General features: G+C 42.2%; 1 long non-coding RNA gene across 3 annotated transcripts; it reads right to left on the reverse strand.

The window, feature by feature from the left end:
- Nucleotides 1-3,536: 3,536 nt before the first annotated feature.
- LOC119567323 lies at nt 3,537-16,517 on the reverse strand. Of its 3 annotated transcripts, none has more exons than XR_006291880.1 (5): nt 16,324-16,517; nt 12,729-12,828; nt 6,700-6,795; nt 6,466-6,564; nt 3,537-3,904 (listed from the first exon to the last, which is right to left on the reverse strand). It is a non-coding gene; the product is annotated as an uncharacterized LOC119567323 (long non-coding RNA). The 3 variants fall into 3 exon arrangements; XR_006291861.1 differs by lacking the exon at nt 3,537-3,904 and adding an exon at nt 5,416-6,327; XR_005227294.2 differs by lacking the exon at nt 3,537-3,904 and having other exon boundaries at nt 5,416-6,564.
- Between the last annotated feature and the right edge of the window lie 4,010 nt (nt 16,518-20,527).

Raw genomic sequence — 20,527 nt, forward strand, 5'->3', positions numbered from 1 at the left:
ATGTTGCTAACCTGTTTACCTCACCTTGCAGGAAGCTGGCTGTAGTTAAATATCAACAGCTCATAGTAACAGCTCAGTTATTCATGCACAACATCTCATGACTTCAGGCTGCTTTAACTTGCACCAGGCTGTTTCCACACTAGAGAACTGAACTGTCTGCTATTGAATGGGTAGGCTAGGATTGGTTTAAGTGCATCCACTCTAGCCATACTGATTCATCCATACACAATAACATTGTGGTAAACCCTTTCAAATGCAAAGGTTTCTTGGTACCTTGCCACATTCCCAACACAACTCCCAAAAGATATGGATTTTTGGAGATTTTTGAAATGTCACCACTGAGGACTGGTTGAACCATCCAGGTCACACAAACTTTCTTCAGACTAAAATGGGTCAAGAGAAAAACACAGCATTAAAAATTGCAGAAAGCAAGTCTACTTCAACTGGTATTTGTCATGCATTTGAAGTGCTTTTGTGAGCGGACACAAGATAATGATACTAGGGTTCCTACCGTGGTACATTTCTCCAGTGTAGACAAGAGTGAGATGACCGGGACATGAGCAGTAGAACCATCTAAGTCCTTCAGAACTGATTCCTTGAGGACCTGCTCCATGATTTTTCCAGAGACTGAGGTGAGGCTGACTAGCCTGTAGTTCCCTGGATCCTCCTTCTTCCCTTTTTTAAAGATGGGCACTACATTAGCCTTTTCCCACTCATCCGGGACCTCCCCCAATCACCATGAGTTTTCAAAGAGAATGGCCAATGGCTCTGTGATTACATCCACCAACTCATTTAGCACCCTTGGATGCAGTGCAGCCAGTCCCATGGACTTGTGCTCATCCAACTTTTCTAAATAGTCCTGAATGACTTCTTTCTCCACAGAGGGCTGGTCACCTCCTCCCCATACTGTGTCTGGGAGCTGATTTTTTTTGTGAAGACAGAGGCAAAAAAAGCATTGAGTACATTAACTTTTTCCACATCCTCTGTCACTAGGTTGCCTACCCCCAAGCAAGGGGCCCACACTTTCACTGACCTTCTTCTTGTTGCTAACATACCTGTAGAAACCCTTCTTGTTACTCTTAACATCCCTTGCTAGCTGAAACTCTAATGGTGATTTGGCCTTCCTGATTTCACTCCTGCATGCCTGAGCAATATTTTTATACTCTTTCCTGCTCATTTGTCCAATCTTCCACTTCTTGTAAGCTTCTTTTTTGTGTTTAAGATCAGCAAGGATTTCACTGTGAAGCCAAGCTGGTCACCTGCCATATTTACTATTCTTTCTACACATCGGGATTTTTTGTTGCTGCAACCTCAATAAGGATTCTTTAAAATACAGCCAGCTCTCCTGGACTCCTTTCCCCCTCATGTTATTCTCCAAGGGGATCCTGCCCAAAAGTTCCCCGAGGGAGTCAAAATCTGCTTTTCTGAAGTTCAGGGTCAGTATTCTGCTGCTCTCCTTTCTTCTTTGTGTCAGGATCCTGAACTCGACCATCTCATGGTCACTGCCTCCCAGGTTCCCATCCACTTTTGCTTCCTCTACTAATTCTTCCCGGTTTGTGAGCAACAGGTCAAGAAGAGCTCTGTCCCTAGTTGGTTCCTCCAGGACTTGCACCAGGAAATTGTCCCCTACACTTTCCAAAACCTTATTGGATTGTCTGTGCACTACTGTATTGCTCTCCCAGCAGAAGTTGGGGTGATCGAAGTCCCCCATGAGAACCAGGGCCTGCGATCTAGTAACTTCTGTTAGTTGCCTGAAGAAAGCCTCGTCCACCTCTTCCCCATGGTCTGGTGGTCTATAGCAGACTCCCACCACGACATCACCCTTGTTGCTCACACTTCTAAACTTAATCCAGAGACTCTCAGGTTTTTCTGCAGTTTCATACTGGAGCTCTGAGCAATCATACTGCTCTCTTACATACAATGCAACTCCCCCACCTTTTCTGCCCTGCCTGTCCTTTCTGAACAGTTTATATCCATCCATGACGTACTCCAGTCATGTGAGTTATCTCACCAAGTCTCTGTTATTCCAGCCACATCATAATTCCTTGACTGTGCCAGGACTTCTAGTTCTCCCTGCATGTTTCCCAGGCTTCTTGAATTTGTGTATAGGCACTTAAGATAACTCGCTAATCGTCCTGCTTTCTCAGTATGAGGCAGGAGTCCTCCCCTCTTGAACTCTCCTGCTCGTGCTTCCTCCTGGTCTCTCACTTCCCCACTTACCTCAGGGCTTTGGTCTCCTTCCCCCATGAACCTAGTTTAAAGCCCTCCTCACTAGATGAGCCAGCCTGCTTGCGAAGATGCTCTTCCCTCTCTTTGTTAGGTGGAGCCCGTCGCTGCCTAACAATCCTTCTTCTTGGAACAACATCCATGGTTTCCCTCCCCCTTACACACAGTTTTGCAATTTTTACAAATGCACCCTTAATTATCCTACCATGACAGCAACAATCTCTATCCTTATGAATACAAGAGCTCACAGCAGGACTCCTTCATAGCTCTCAACTTGTTCTTTATGCATCTGTAGCTCTGCTTATTGGTTTGAGAGGTTGGGATTATATTACATCTTGCATTATATTTTTTACATTGGCTGCCTATTTTGTAAGAGGCTGTCATAAACTAGCCCTACTGAGTTTTGAAGCTCTGTTTATTTTTCAGAGCTCCTCCTTCATCCCACCCTGATGGGTATTTTTACTCCAGTGAAACAAGACCTTTAGGAATCCCACCACCATCATGTCTTAGATCTTAAATAACATGGCAATGGACACAAAAGGAGACAAAGAAAGTGTATACGGCAGATAATTATGATTTTGCTTTGATGGGTCCTGTGGCATGGAACTTAATTCCCTTTGATATCCATTTCAGTTCATCCTACTGAACTTCTAAACAACACTTTAAAGTGATTTCCCCAGAAATGTGTTTGTAGTGAGAGTACCGGTATCCTTGTATTTGAATGCATTTGTCTGTGCTCTTTTTCTGTATTTGAATGAAGTATAACAAAGGAAGCAAAAAGTAAATAACTAAATGAGACATTTAAAAAAAATTTCAGTTCTTCTCATCTCTAGAGACTTATTATTATCAGTAGCACAGGTAGGAATTATTTGTACTTGACATTGAACAAATTTCTGCCATGTGAATGCCTTTTCTCACTTTCAGGGGACATTGTAAATAAGAAGCGGGCAGCATTATTTCCTGTAAATGTAAACAAACTTGTTTGTCTTAGCGATTGGCCAAACACGAAGTAGGACTGAGTGGACTTGTAGTCTCTAAAGCTTTTGTTGTTTTATTTTTCAGTTCAGTTATGTAACAAAAAAAATCTGCATTTTTAAGTTACACTTTCATGATAAAGAGATTGCACTTCAGTACTTGTATGAGGTAAATGGAAAAATACTATTTCTTTTGTTAATCTTTTTGTAGTACAAATATTTGTAATAAAAATTATAATATACAGTGAGCACTGTACGCTTTGTATTCTGTGTTGTAATTGATATCAATATATTTGAAAATGTAGAAAACATCCAAAAATATTTAAATAATGGTATTCTATTATTGTTTAACAGTGCAATTAAAACTGCTATTAATTTTTTTAATCAAGTTAATTTGTTTTGAGTTAATTGCTTGAGTTAACTGTGATTAATTGACAGACTTATTTACAATATAAACACAGACTCTGAAGAGAAAAAGTAAAGTGCATCCATTTCTCCCATTCATTTATAAGAGGATAAGTGATTGCCCAGGATAAAATTCTCATGGTTTCCAAGTTCCATTGTGTGATGATACGTCAGGTTTCACCAAAAGAGCTGGCTACTCACAAATATAGCGCCTTTTATCTTTGCAGTCACCAGAAAAGTGCTCTCCACCTCTGACAACCGCACAGTCCCCATCCACGTATCCTTTCTTTAGTGGAAACCTAAAATGGGGGGAGGGGGAGTTATTTCAGCAATTCTTGTTATAGATACATCACAATTTTAGTTTTTTTCTAAGGTGCCAAATCACTCTGGAATGTGAGTGCCATGGTATATGGCATTGCCAAATAGTTTTATTAATAACAGAACAATTGTGGAGAAGCAGAGGGAACATTATTAAAAGATTAATTAATAAATTTGGTGGTTGTGAATATAAGGGAATAACTACATTGGCTAGGCAGGAGTAGTGCCCCAGATACTGTGTAAATTTTCTGTATAACTCTAGAATTGCACCTCTGCCATGACACATAACCTCCTGTCTCCATTTTTCAGTCCTGAGTCCCACTCCACACTCAGCTCTGTCAAAGTGCCTTATTCCTGATCTGCAGTATCCTCTGCTATTCCATTTCTGATGCTGCATCATCTATAGATTTCAATGAGTATATCTCAGTTTTGACTTGCAACCATACTCTGCTGTCTTGGGCCACTCCCAGAATTCTGAAAATACAGTTCGGTGTTGATGTCCTGGTATTGCATCCTGGGTTTTTCTCCAACTCTATTCTGTCAATGATCTTTGGTCATGACTGTTAGGGGGCTTATTCCTTCACCCACTTACTTCCCTGGTCCTTCTCGCATGAACAGAGAGCAACAATACCCGAAGTCCAAAGGTGCAAACAATTCGATGTTTATTGGGGTGAACTTCCAGCAAGCATGATTCCAGTTTCCTTCCTTAGTGTCCCACTTCCCAGTTCTGACACCACAGAACCTTACCTGTGTCCCTGTTCCCATTCCCCCCCCCCTTAGCAAAACATGATTCCAATTCCCCACACCTATTCCCTGTTCCCATTCCCCGCCCCCTTACTTCCTGATTGACTGCAGACTATATTGTGTTGTCTGTGTAGACTGGGTTGGTGAGTATCTGAGTGTCTGTTGTGGGGACAGTTTGACAGTTTGACTGTGTGCTTGATTGGTTGTTTGAAAAGTATGAATTGGGAGTGCTTTGTTCCAGGTGAGCCTTGAGTGGGCCTGACTGTTATAAAAAGCCAGTCAGCTGCGAACCAGCTGAGCAGAGAACAGCAGAGAGGCTAACAGATGGAGTTTGCCTGGGAGTTTGCCTGGGGAGAGCCCACTGAGGCTTACATCTTGCTGGCTTCTCTGAGTAGTCACTACAACTCCTGAGGAAGCTCGTAGAAGGAAGGTAATATGGATGGGGAGTGTTCAAATGTTGTGACCTGCACTGGATGTGCCATGTTTGTCTTTCTTCCACAGGACAGAAGCGACTTTGTCTGTACAAAGTGCAAGCTGGTCTCCATATTGGAAGAGAAGGTTCAAGGTCTGGAGAAACAAGTATCGACCTTGCGTTGCATAAGAGAAACTGAAGATTTCCTCGACAGACGTCAGGATATGCTTCTATGGAAACAATGTTCTGAAGATTCAGAGCAGGCTGCGCAGCGGGGACAGGAGGACGGTGAAGAAATTTGGCAGCATGTGACCTCCAGAAGAAGAAGGGGGAGTGTCCATGTACCAGCAATGCAGATAGAGGTAAGCAACCATTTTCATGTGCTCTCCACAGGTACTAATGTGGAGAGTGAACTAGATGATACATCTGAGGGAAGGGAACAGAAGAACTGAAAAACTGAAAGCCAAAATAGCATAACAATATGATGGACTGCTTAAAACTAAATGTAATCATAGTGTTACAGATCAATGCACTGTGCCTTTCAGGGACACAATGGGCCCAATTGTGCCATCAGTTACTGTATATCTAATATATAATATATCTCATATATCTAATATACTGTATATCTAATACATATTTATAATAGTATGTTATCATGTTACTATTAACACATCGGGAAATTTTTAAGTAAGTAAATATTAATTTTAAAATAAACATCTTGAAATTAAAAATAAAAATTGTGTCTGGCTAAAAATCCTGACTCTATGAAGATGGTGAGAAAAATGCAATTGGAAATATCCAGGTTTCTAACATTTTAGTCACAAAAGTGATTGTTTGAAATTACCACAAAGCATAAATATGTCATTTTCCAAGTTAGGCACCCAAAGAAAAAATTAGAAATTTAAGAAGAAAATGGTAAGTGGAATCTTTGCAAGGAAGCCAAGAAATAACTGCATTAGGAAGAGAAAATTGCAGAAGTTTCAAGACCTGAAGCTTCCTAGGAAGTATTTTATTGTTGGCCATAGGTTGCTTCATGTTGCAGATGCTGGGGGTTCAGACCCCAGATTCCACCAGAATGTCTGTGCTTTGCGTTGAGGGCCAGGAACCTACATGGATCTTTGGTTCCTGGGCAAGACAGCTACACAGTTGTTGTGATGTCAGGGACTCTCTTGCTGCAGCTGTCCCTAGAAAATCCTGCAGGGTGAAGAAGAATGTGCAGGAGCCCAGCTGGTTCCCCTGTCCTGTTCCCTAAATCCATAATTAGATAAATAAAGAAGTGATTTTCAGAAGTGCAGCACACACAATGCAATTCACACGCCATTGATTAAAGACTATGTCAGCTCAGAATTATTTGGCCTTTTAGTGCCTTCTTTGATCATACTTTACCTTTGACACTCAAGAAACCCACTGCTATCAGCAAAGCCAGGCAGAAGAGCCTAAGAATCATTATAATGAGCCTCCATACAGAAGATGGAGCAAAAGAACCTGTGAGAGAGAAAAGGGAGAAATCTTTATGTGGAGTTTTGCTTTTAATGTTCTCATACAGTTCAAGGAAGGTGTTAGACTATGGACAGTTAAACAGTCGTATGTGCAGAGTCAGCAGCATGTAGCTCACAGTACCTTTGCCCTGGGGGTTCATAGTCCTTCATCTCCTCTGCCGCTCAGAAGCATTCTGGCATTTCAGTTCTGTGTAGGTCACCACCTCCCGGTTTATTTCTAGTGGATTATAGCATAGAAATGCGAATTCCATTCATTGCACTGACCAAGTGGACAGCTCTGATTACAATCTATAGAGGTATAAAACTGTCATTGCAGTATGTGAAGCAGAACTTTTGTATGAAAAGGTTTTGTCCTACAGTACAATGGTCTTCAGTAACCTATCAGTGTACTGGGATCAACAAATATCTGTGAATTCAGCAGATGCAGCTAATCACTTTTTTCTGATATCTGACTCCTATTTAGAGTCTTCCCCAAAAATGTTGCTTACTTCCACTTAAAAGTTGTTCAAGTGATTAATATAACCCTTTGCACATACTATATAACCAGAAAAGTACAGTTAGAAAGGTAAGCATTAAAAGTTAGGGAAATCACCAATTAAGATAATGTATCTACTCACATACCCCTATGATTCATGCATTTGGCTTATCAAAATCTTGAAATGTAAAATTTCATTGTATATACTTCAAAAGAGTAGGAGAGCAAAAGCTGGGAGACCAAGGAGTTAGCCAGCTGAGTTTGCCAGTGGAGACAGATAGGTTTGTGTGGGTTTCTGTTTGTTTGGTTTTTTTCATTCTGTTTCCTTAAACTTGCAGGTACTGTATAAGGAAGAACCCATCAGGGCATGTTTCCATAACCACTGCTATCTCTTTGTCTGTCTACACTGGTGGGGTCCCCGACCAAACAGGCACCCTGACCCGAGAGATTTCCATGCAGGTTCTGGTCTTGACTTGCTGGGAATGTGTCCAGAATTTCCCTGCCAATGCAACCAAGCAGTGGGAACAAGCAGGTGTAAGAGGTGTCTTCTGGAGGAGTCCCTTGGGAAGCAGGTAAGAGAGCTGTAAGTGGCTTGTCTGCCTAGCATCTGGGAGCATGAGAACTTCATCGACTGGACACACATGGAGACATCTGGGATGGAGGATCCTGTGACCCTCTTCCTACTACAGATGCTACCCAGCTACAGATGGCTGCAGCAGCTGCAGAGGAAATGGGAGAAAGGGAAGCTCTGCAAGGAGCTGACAGACTAGTTGGCCACCTCAGTCAGTAGACAGCGCTCCCCCCCGCCCCCCGCTGGTTCCATGTTAATCAATGTCAAGAACTGGTGTGCTATACTGACAACAGGAGGTGAGGAGCAGATCCCAGTGGCTGAGGAGGAGGAGCCATTTGCCCCAAGGCTGGAAGGCTCACTGCCACCACACATGGGAGGAGGACACATAGGGTGCTGGTGGTCAGGGACTCTCTTCTGAGGAGAATGAAGGCATCCATCTGCTGACCTGACATGATGTAGCAGGGGAGCCTGCCTGGTGCCTCTGTCTGAAACATTATGGAAAGTTTGACAATGCTCATCTGTCCCTCTGAGTGCTACCCTATGCTACTCATCCATGTGGGCACTAATGGTACTGCCAGGTCTGAGCCAGAGCAGATCAACATGACTACAGGGCTCTGAGAGCTAGGGTGAAGGAGTCAGGGGTGAAGGTGGTGTTCTCATCCATCCTCCCTGTTGAGAGTAAGGGCCCTGGCAGGGACACAAGCATCCTGGTGATGAAAGCATGGCAAGGCAAATGGTGTCGATGGTAGGGCTTTGGCTTCTTTTAACCAGGGGATGTGGTTCTGGAAAGAAGATCTGCTGAACAGAAATGGAGTCTTCCTGACCAAGAATGGGAAGAGCATAGTTGGGCACCGACTTGCCCACCTAGTGGGGAGGTCTTTAAACTAGATTCCATGAGGTCAGGTGACAAAATCCCAAAGGTAAGTATAAAAAGGTGACCTTAGCAGAAGGTTAGATGTTGGTGGGGGGGACATGGGAAATTTCATTAGGGCAAAGAAGCAACAAAGAAGAAATCAGTGGGGCAATCGGATCAACATTTTAGAAAACTGTAAACAAGTGCAAGGAATAGGGGGAATAAACAGGAAGAACTGGAAGCATTGGTACATAAGCTAAATTGTGATTTAATTGGCATCACACTGGCTTGATGGGATAAGTCTCATGACTGGAATATTAATATTGAGAGGTATAGGTTGTTCAGAAAGGACAGGTAGGAAAAAAGGATGGAGGGGTTGCATTATACATAAAAGATATATACAATTGTTGGAGGTCCATAAGGAGGTGGGAGGCAGCCCAATTGAGGGTTTCTGGGTAAAGATAAAAGGGTTCAAAATAGGGGTGATGTCATAGTGGAGATCTATTATAGACCACCAAATCAGAATGAGGCAAATACAACAAATAACAGAAATAATCAAAACACAGGGCCTGGTAATAAAGGAGGACTCTAACTACACATTCACCTGTTGGGAAAGTAATACATTAAAACACAAAATCTCCAATAAGTTCTTGGAATGCATAAGGGACAACTTTTTGTTTCAGCAAGTGGAGGAAGTAACCGGGGACAGCCATTTAGACTTGATTCTGACCAACAGGAAGGAATTGGTAGCAAAGGTGCAAGGCAATTTGGGTGACATTGACCATAAATCGAAAGATTTCATGATTCTAAGGAAAGGAAGGAGTGAGAGCAGCAGAATAAGGATAATGGACTTCAAAAACTCAGACTAACAAACTCAGAGAACTAACAGCTGAGATCTCATGGGAAGAAAATCGAAGGGAAAAGGGAATTCAGGTGGGCTGGCAGTTCCGCAAGGAGACAATATTAAGCCACAACTACAAACTATTCTGATGCAAAGAAAAGATAGGAACAATAGTAAGAGGCCAATATGCCCTCCATCAGGAGCTCTTTAATGACCTGAAAATGAAAAAAGGAATCCTAAAAAAAGTGGAAACAGTCAAATTGATAAGGAGGAGTATAAAACAACAGCAAAAGTATGTAGGGATAAAATCAGGGGCACAAATTAAGTTAAAGCTGGCACGAGACATAGAAGGAATAAGAAGTGATTCTTTAAATACATTAGGAGCAAAAGAAAGGCAAAGGAAAGTGTAGGACCTCTACTTAGTAGGGAAAGAAAGCTAATAAATGATGACATCAAGAAATCTATTGTGCTTAATGCCTATTTTGCTTAAGTCTTCACTAAAAAGGTTCATGATGACCAGATACTCAACACAATTAACATTTACAGCCAGGGAGAAGGAATGTAAGTCAAAATAGGGAAAGAACAGGCTAAAAATATTTAGATAAGTTAGATATATGCAAGTTGTCAGGGCCTGATGAAATTCACAGAATCACAGACTATCAGGGTTGGAAGGGACCTCAGGAGGTCATCTAGTCCAACCCCCTGCTCAAAGCAGGACCAATCCCCAATTTTTGCCCCGATCCCTAAATGGCCCCCTCAAGGATTGAACTCACAACCCTGGGTTTAGCAGGCCAATGCTCAAAACACTGAGCTATCCCTCCCCCCCAGAATCATAGAATACCAGGGTCACAGGTCATCTAGTCCTGCTGCTCAAAGCAGGGCCCATCCCCAATTTTTGCACCAGATTCCAAATGGCCCCCTCAAGGATTGAACTCACAACCCTGGGTTTAGCAGGCCAATGCTCAAACCACTGAGCTATCCCTCCCCCCCAGGGTACTTGAGTATTCATCCTAAGGTACTTGAGAAACTAGCTGAAGCAATCTTGAAGCCATTAGCAATTATCTTTGAGAACTCCTGGAGGACAGGAGGGGTTTCAGAAGACTGGAATAGGGAAAACACAGTACCCAGCTTTAAAAAGGGAACAAAGAAGAACCTGGGAATTATAGACCAGTCAGACTAATTGCAATAACTGGAAAGATACTGGATTGTCAGTCAATATGTAAGCACCTGGAGGATAATAGGGTTATAAGGAATAGTCAGCATGGATTTGTCAAGAACAAATCATGCCAAACCAACTTAACTTCCTTCTTTGATAGGGTTACAGACCTAGTGGATGTGGGGCAGAAGTAGACATGATATACCTTGATTTTTGTAAGGCTTTTTACACACTTCTACATGACATTCTCATAAGTAAACTAGGGAAATGTGGTCTAAATGGAATTACAAATCGGGTGCACAACTGGCTAAAAGACAATACTCAAAGAGTAGTTATCAATGGTTTCCTGTCAAACTGGGAGGGTATATCTAGTGGCATCTTTCAGGGATCAGTCCTGGATCTGGTTCTATTCAATATTTTCATTAATGGCTTGGATAATGGAGTAGAGAGTATGCTTTTAAAATTTGCAGATGACACCAAGACGGTATGGGTTGAAAGCAGTTTGGAGGACAAGTTTAAAATTGGAGAATTGGTCTGAAGTCAACAAGATGAAATTCAATGAAGACAAGTGCAAAATACTTCACATAGGAAGGAAAAATCAAATGCACAACTACAAAATGGGGAATAACTGTCTAGGTAGCAGTACTGATGAAAAGGATCTGGGTGCTACAGTGGGCCACAAACTGAATATGAATCGTCAATATGCTGCAGCTGAAAAAAGGGCTAATCTGATTGTGAGGGAATCAACATGAGTGTTGGCTGTAAAGCACTGGAGATAATGGACCACCTCTTCTCAGCATTGGTGAGGCCCCAGCTGAAGTACTGTGTTCAATTCTGGACATTGCAATTTAGGAAGGATGTGGACAAATTGGAAAGAGTCCAGAGGACATCAACAAAAATCATAAAAGGTTTAGAAAACCTGACCAATGTGGAAAGACTGACAAAACTGGGCATGTTTAGTCTTGAAAAAAGAAGACTGAAGAGGGACCTGATAACAGTCTTCCAATATCTAAAGGGTTGTTATACAAACGAGGGTGATCATAGAATCATAGAATATCAGGGTTGGAAGGGACCTCAGGAGGTCATCTAGTCCAACCCCCTGCTCAAAGCATGACCAATCCCCAACTAAATCAGTGATCAGTTGTTCTCCATGTCCACTGAAGATAGGACAAGAAGCAATGGACTTAATCTGCAGCAAGGAGATTTAGGTTAGATATTGGGAAAAACTTCCTTATTTTAAGGGTAGTTAAACTCTGAAAGAGGCTTCTAAGGGAGGTCATGGGGACTCCGGCATTTAAAAAAAAAGTTGGACAAACGCCTGTCAGGGATGGGCTAGGTTTACTTGGCCCTGTCACAGCACAGAGGGCTGAACTTGATGATGTCTCAAGTCCCTTCCAGCCCTTCATTTCTATGATTCTAACACAAATTTAACTCTGATCTACAATACACATTTATAAACTCATTGAACACATTTAGTGCTATTTCCTTAATTTAAAGCTTGCTCCTGCTGTCATTGAAGTCAATGGCTGTTTTACAACTGATTTCAGAGAAACCTGGTGCTTGGCATTATGCTCTTCTTGATGGAGACAATGTTTGCCTTCTTCTTCGTCGTCTTTTTGAAAAGGAGCATTTTTAAATGTCATCTTCTCAAAAACTAACCGATCAATGTCTTTGATGCTCACTGGAATTCCTCCACAGGTCAAGAAATCCTCTGCTGGACAGGAATGTGTTTAATGGCTTTGGGATAGTAAATATAGCCAGTTAAGGATGAGTCATGATTTCATGATGTTGACTATGACAATCAGGCAAAGCAGAGACAAACTGGTACTTTATTGAGTATGAATATGCTTCAGAAAGGATTCAGTAGAATCCAGACATCACCTCCTTTAGTCCTCCCACAATAAGGCATGACTTAAAGAGGCCATGTCTTCTTGAACACGGGGCAATTCAAACACTATTCTTTGACAAGGAATTGTTTGCAAAAACACATAATCACAGAACTGTGTTCCAGGGTTCTGGAGGTTTGATGGTTTTTATTCCCCACTTCCAGAATATTGTGTATCATTTCTGGGGCATTTCAGTAGCTGAAAGATGTTAATAAATTACTAAAATAACTGTGCTTAACGATGAAGAAAAAGCTAATAATCTAAGTAGATAAAGTCAGGTACAATGTGTACAGCTCACAGAAGAGATTTAACATGGACAATAAAATATCAGTAATAGCAGATATGGTCTCAGATGTTTATAAACATACCCACATCTTTGGCCCTGGTGTTCTTAGGTGTCTTTTTCTTCTGCTGCTTGGAAGGAGTTTGAAATTTCAGATCTGCCTCTTCACTCATTTCTGGTACATTCTGGGATAAAAAGGTTGGATTTAGTAGACTGAAATAAACAATGGGATCTCATGGAAACTGATACTTGTACTAAGGAACAACAACAACAATCATCATAGCAGAATAACTGGGTGTTTTGGAAGAACAAAGCCTCTGTCCCATTGCACTTGGAATATGGCACATAGTTCTGAGTTCAGAAATGTCACAAGGGGCAGGGGGTCCTCTTTCCCACTAGCTGCTTGAGGGAGGGAGGATTATGATCACTGTTTTCATTGGAGTTATTTTTCTCATTTTTGTTTGTTCCCTTTCATATGTTTATGGCATGATTCTTTCTAGTGCTTTATCTAGTGTAATTTAAAATGTTTCTTGCAGAGGGATTTCCAACACTTGCCTTGGGAAACTTTCTTTTAATTCCCTCCCTTTACACCAAGTTCTACAATTTCACACCACACTAAACAACCAATTTTCCTCTTTGATGATGATACACTTTCAATATTTCTAAACAGTCATCATTCATCCCCTTTTAACCATGGTTTGTAAATTCATTACCTATGTTTAATTCTTCAGGCTTTCTTTATAAGTCAATCCCTCCAGCCCCTTTAATAAAGCAAATGTCTTCTTTTCTGAATTCCTTCCAAACTGCCCACCACTTTCTGCTTCTTCTTTTTTTTAAAGACGTGTTTATCTAAATCTTTGGGTCAGGGACCATGACCGAAATGTTCAAAAACAGGTGCTAAAATTAGGCTTCTAAATCTATGCGATTAGACTTCTAAGTCTATGCAGCCTGGTTTTCAAAAGTGCTGAGCACCCAGTAGCAACTATAGACTTCAGAGGGGCTGATGGATGCTCAATATTTTTGAACATAAATCAGTTTATGGAGACTGAAAGGTGGATAGAAAGCTGGCTAGATTGTTGGGCTCAATGGGTAGTGATCAACGGCTCGATGTCTAGTTGGCAGCTGGTATCAAACAGAGTGCCCCAAGGGTCGGTCCTGGGGCTGGTTTTGTTCGACATCTTTATCAATGACCTGGATTATGGGATGAATTTCACCCTCAGCAAGTTCACAGATGACACTAAGCTGTGGGGAGAGGTAGATGTGCTGGAGGGTAGGAATAGGGTCCAGAGTGACCTAGACAAATTAGAGGATTAGGCCAAAAGAAATCTGATGAGGTTCAACAAGGACAAGTGCAGAGTCCTGCACTTAGGAAGGAAGAACCCCATGCACCACTACAGGCTGGGGACCAACTGGCTAAGCAGTAGTTCTAAAGAAAAGGACTTGGGGATTACAGTGGATGAGAAGCTGGATATCAGTCAGCAATGTGCCTTTGTTGCCAAGAAGGCCAATGGCATATTGGGCTGTATTAGTAGGAGCATTGCCAGCAGATTGAGGGAAGTGATTATTCCCCTCTATTTGGCACTGGTGAGCCCACACCTGGAGTATTGTGTCCAGTTTTGGTCCCTCTACTACAGAAGGGGTGTGGAAAAATTTAGAAACCAGCGGAGGACAACAAAAATGATTAGGAGGCTGGGGTACATGACTTATGAGGAGAGGCTGAAGGAACTGGGGTTATTTAGTCTGCAGAAAAGAAGAGTGAGGGGAGATTTGATAGCAGCCTTCAACTACCTGCAGGGGGGGTTCCAAAGAGGATGGAGCTCGGCTGTTCTCAGTGATGGCAGATGACAGAACAAGAAGCAATGGTCTGAAGTCGCAGTGGGGAAGGTCTAGGTTGGATATTAGGAAACACATTTCACTAGGAGGGTGATGAAGCACCGGAATGGGTTACCTAGGGAGGTGGTGGAATCTCCTTCCTAAGAGGTTTTTAAGGTCAGGCTTGAGAAAGCCCTGGCTGTGATGATTTAGCTGGTGTTTGTCTTTCTTTGAGCAGGGGATTGGACTAGATGACCTCCTGAGGTCTCTTCCAACACTAATCTTCTATGATTCTATGATCTCAGTTGTGAGTGTGTTCCTTAGAGACCAGTTTATTTGACTCAATTTAATTTTTTGGATCCTGCCCGTATTTCTCATCTCTCTAATCCCTAAGTATCGTTTCTCAGACTTCTCTATGGTTCCAAATGCCTTTCAATACAGTATCGCCTAGAAATTTTAGTAACATTTTTCTTATGCTCTCTTCCAAAACATTTCATAAGATGTTTATAAATGAGCGCCTCTCATTCATTCCCAGTTAGCACCTGACTGGACAACTAGACCTGGATTCACTATACGGATGTTTACCATTAGCCTTATTTTTATGGCCCCCTGGCAAATTCTCAGTTAATAAGTGTATGTTCATTTCTAAGTTGCTACCTTGTTTCTTGAGAGAGGACCAGACGCTTTGTTAATACTGAGATCTCTGCCATAAGCTTGCTACCCTACTTTTTGGCGATCTTGTAAACTTGGTGAATATGGCAAAAAGAGCATTCAGATACAAATGCAGAACCATAAGATACAGAGATTGACTAACATCATACATCTCAAATACATGTGTTGCTGCTTAGACTAAACTTTACCAGAGGTGAAAAGAACAATACAAAAGTAAGAGATGTCTAAAATCCTTTTAAATAAAGATAGAGGGTGGGATTTCCAAAAGTGCCTAACTGACTGAGGAGTGTAAGTGCCTGCAGTGGGGCACCACCCTCGAGCAAGGCCCCTTGTGGCTCTGCTTGGATCTCCAAGAATGTTGCTCTCCAATCTCCCTTAGTGCCTGAAATCATCTTCTGAGACTTGAGTACTTCAAACAGGTACCCCTTTGTGGGGTCTCATTTATTAACCTTTCCCACAGTATACAAAACCACTTCTTTAGCCCCTTGAACCCAGCCCTTCATCTAGACCTGGGTACTCATTCAGATAAGTTCTGATATAAGCCAGCAGCAGTCCTCAGTCAGCTTCTCCCCAGCTGGCCCCTTTTTACTCTGTCCTTCCCTCTGTCAGTGGGGAGAGGTCAGCAGGCAGCAGTCTTCCTCCTGCTAGAATCTCCCTTTTATGAGGGAAGAAGAAGCATATATGTGGTCTTACTTCCCAGGAATCATCCTGGTTGCCTGGGAGAGAGGGGCACTTTGCCCCACCCTGCACTACAAGGCTCCAGTTCCTGAGCCCTTAAAGGAACAGTAGCATGGATTCTCCAAGCACTAACTATTCCTCCGAGACTGCTTCCTCCCTCCCAATATCTGCCTCTGTCTCTTCCTAGGCCCTTTCGTATAACCAAATTCCCAAAACCTTGAAGAGACATACCAAAGAATAAGGGTTGACTGACCCCTAGTCCCTACTACCGTTAAAGGGGACAGACCACTTTTGCTAAAGTCCCATTTTGTTTCAACAAGAATTATGCTCTAAATTACTTAGGTCAGATTTTTACAGGTATTAGGCTCCTAAATCCCATTGCTTTCAATCTGGCTCTTAGGTACTTTTGAAAATGTCACCCAATAACACCCCTTTCCTGATTTAGACAGAAGAGGAAAATCTTACAACTGTTACAGTCCCTAGCAATGAAAGACCCCAGGAGCACTTGGAGATGATACCTGTGGAGGTGTCCTCTGGTCGGTGAGCAGGAGTCCAGGAATAGAACTTGAGGAGGTGTACCCGTCTAGTCCTGTCTCAAAATCCTCTGAGGAGTCAGAGAGAGACAGAAACTGTCTGTCCGGCTATAAGAGGGTCAGCATGATTGAAAGAGGAAAATTATTTGCTCTGTGATATTCTGACTGCAACTGCACAGGAAGTTCTTGCTCTGCTAGTTTGACGGATGTTGCACCTCCACAATGCGCTCAGAGAAAAGGGTCTTTCATCTTTATGGGTGACTAGGCCTCAGGCATTAACTATAGAGCTTGGTTTGGACACTTACATACTTGAATTACTGCATGAAGCAACTGTGACTAAGAAACAAATGCTCAGCCTGTGTCTAAGCACTTTTAAAAGCCTGGTCTTACCTTCCCTGTATTACCTCCAGGATGAACTCTTTGCCAACCAATTTTCCAAAGGCTTGTCCTATGGCCTAAACCAGAGGTATGCTGGGGGATCTCTCTACTTCTCTGTACTTGGAAATTGCCTTTATTTTACTCAGTTTACATCACCATCAATGCAACCAGTATCATCACCAGAAGGAGGAGAGACTACAAAACCATTGGGCACAAGTAGTATTGGCATGAGTAGAGTGTGCATGCATGAGACTGGAACTGCATCATCATCACCAACATCATGAGAGACATTGAATCTATCAGTTTCTGCTTCTACAGCCCTAGAAGTTCCTTTATTTATTTTTGACTAGACTCTGCAATACTGGAGACAAGAATGGAAACAGTCCCAAGAAAAAGACAAGCTATATTTGGGTCAATGGGATGATTTTGGGAAATGCTGACTGTGTGTTACATTGAAACCAAAGCAGGAACCCAGATATATCCCCAAACAACTCTAAAAATGGGGAGAGGGTTAGAATGAGAGATTATTTGGGGACTCTTGAAGAGACATGTGGATGTCATTTTGGGAAAGGTTGGTTCTTTGAGGGGAAAAATATAATCTCATTTATATCTATCAATGTGGTAACTAGATCTGGTCATATATGTTCAGTCAAAAATTTAGTTTTATCAAAAGTGAGGTTATCCATGGGAAAATGTTGATTTTAACATTTTTTTCAGTTTTCTGAAGCAAAATTTTGCATTTGTCATTTTGAATTACATGTCATTTTAAGATGAAATGTCAGCTCTAAACATAACATTTTATATCTCATTGACATTCTATTTCCAAAATTCATTTTGGGATGACAAAATATTTCATTCTGATCGAAAATCTCAACATTTTTCATTTCAGCATTTCCAAAATAAATTTTCTCAGATTTTGTCATTTTGTAAAAACTCTTGATATATTGAAATTTGGTCTCAATTCAGGAAAAAACAAACATCAACATATCAGAAGTTCCCATAGGATGGAAATTCCATTTTCCAGTTGTGGTTAGATGTTCGGCTGCATGTGTGTGTTCTCCCTATGTGCTGCCCCCACTCTGTGCAGACAGCTGGCACAGCAGAGCTCAAGTGAACCACCCAATGACCACAAGATCCGTTAAGGTTCAAAGGCACCCAGCAAGGTTTATTGTCGACGAAGCATGATACTAGTATCCTGCAGAATCTACCAGACCACTAATATGTGTATGCCCGTCAGAATAGACACAGCTCAGTCAATGGTGGGACTTTCCACTGCCCCTAGGCTGGCCAAAGACACTCCCTCTGAAATCTATCTTTATACACAGATACAAACAAGTTACGCATTTCCTCTCTGACGTGGCTAGGTGCTACCCTCTAACGTATTTGGGTGCCACCCATTGCCTTGTACCTGCTGGTTCGATCAAAACATCTCTATCCATCATGCTGTCATCCTGACCTTATCTTTAGGATGGGTCACTGTGTTCCTGTTATCTTTGGGGAATGTGCTGGTATCGAGGTGTTCTGGTACCACCCTTCTGAAATGTGCTTGTGTGAGTGCTTTATGCCTAGCACCTCTTAGAAATATGTGCTTTTGCAATATCAGCCCTGTGCTAGGCTTGCTCACAACCTGACTTTGCTTCATATCAGCAAAGTTTTGACTATTACTTTAGTTCAGGCCTCAGGCCTCTGATACAAGGTTTTATGTTTCAGGCCCTCTTCCTACTACACCACTCAGCTCTATTGGTAACACAAGGGGATAAGGGGGAGGTCTGAGTTTGTTGGGAGCAATATGCACACATCTCATGGAAAGATCAGGGTCTTTGCATTTATCCACTGGAAAGGTTTCTTGGTTTCTTACTGTATTTTATTGGCTTTAAAGACAAATCCCTATTTTCCTCCCAAAATGTCCTTGTTAAGACTTTCAGAATGTTGGCAGTGACTGTACTGGAATATGAGTGGACCTTTCAAACAAGAGTCAATAGAGATAGTTATATGCACTACTTTCTTCCCTATATAACACACCTACATACTTTTCTGGGTTTCTATATAGCTAATCTAATTTAATTAATCTAGTTGCCTCAGTTTTATTGAGTAGGAATGCTGAAAAATGTGTACAATTCAATGAAAAATACATACAAAAACTAATAGCATCTAAATTACAACAAACTCGCACTCACTGTGGTTGGTTGTACCTGGCCCTTCGAGGACCCTTTCAGAGTTCTTGAGGTCCTACTGCACCCTGCCCCAGGAAAGGAGCAGTGGAGTTCCTGGCTGGATCAGAGGAGCAAGAGTGTGTGTACTTTGCTGGTTACAGGAGCTTTGCAGACAGCCAGAAGGAGGGTCCTGATGGTACTTGCATACAGTGAGGTCGATCTGAGAACTTCAGCCCTGAGGGAAGGGAGAGGAGAAGGGGGCTATGTGGGAAAAGGCCCAGAGAATTGCAGCAGCAAACTGTAGGGAGCAGTATGTGGCTGCTGTGTATAGGGTCCCTGGGTTGGGACCCATAGTAATGAGTGGACCTGGGTCCCCCGACCAGTGCTGGAGTTGCCTAACCCCCAGAAAGGGGACACAGCTAGTTTCAAAGCCCAAGAAAAGGGGCTAGATAAAAGGGCCCAGAGATGGGGCTGAAGACCCTGGTGAAAGCAGGCCAATAGGTCCAGCTGGACTCTTTACTGAAAGCCTGAGAAAGGGGCTAGACTCAAAGGGCCCAGAGACAGGGCTAAAGACAAGGATAAGGGCTTGTTACAGTCCTTACAGTCCTTGTTGGACCTTTTTTACCCAAGAAGGGATTCATTCATTTATACTGACTGTGTGACTTGGACAGAGGGCTGAACCATTGAAGATCTGCCTAATGAGGTCAACAACCAACAGGGGGCACCAGGAGAAAAAGGATTGTAGCACCACACCCAGCTGACAGGAGGCACTCCCGAGAGGTGAGTGTCCCTTGTCACAAATGTGTATGTACAAGACTCTGTAGTCCATTGTTCAGTGGCTGTTTCATATGCTCTGGATTCCAGACCTTGCCTACCCCTTACTGATGAATTGTGCTCCAGAATAAAACTTCAGAAACAGACTTCAAAGAGAAACTGCAGAACTACAATTCATTTGCAAACTTACCACCATCAATTTGGGCTTGAATAGGGACTGGGAGTGGCTGGCTCACTACAAAAGCAATTTTCCCAATCTTGGTATTGACACTTCCTCGTCAATTATTGGGAGTGGACCACATCCCCACTGACTGAATTGGCCTTCAGCATTGGTTCTCCACTTGTAAGGTAACTCCTTTCTCTTCATGTGCCAATATATATTTATGTCTATATCTGTAATTTTCACTCCATGCATCTGAAGTGGGCTTTTTACCCACGAAAGCTTATGCGCAAATAAATCTGTTAGTCTTTAAAGTGCCACCGGACTCCTCGTTGTTTTTGTGGCTACAGACTAATACGGCTACCCCTCTGATACTTTGTGCTCCAGAATGAAAGCTTTCATTTAAAAGAACAATTCTAACCCTGTGGGTTGTGCAGATTACCTTGAAACTGTGAACTGAATGTACACAGTTCAATGTTATATTTGTGAGCTAGCAGACCACCTTCAATAGCTCTGACAGGTGTTAACTAATCCATTCATCTCAATGGGCTGTTGACTCTAAATCCTGAAGTGACAATTTAGGGTGGCTGAAACTTTTTTCTGACAGAAAATTTGGTAGAAATAAATATTGTTTTTGAAAATTCCTGTTTTTATAGAATATTAGAATCATAGAATATCACGGTAGGAAGGGACCTCAGGAGGTCATTTAGTCCAATCCCCTGAT

This window comes from Chelonia mydas, chromosome 1 (genome assembly GCF_015237465.2).
Source record: "Chelonia mydas isolate rCheMyd1 chromosome 1, rCheMyd1.pri.v2, whole genome shotgun sequence".
NCBI classification, from domain to species: domain Eukaryota; kingdom Metazoa; phylum Chordata; order Testudines; family Cheloniidae; genus Chelonia; species Chelonia mydas.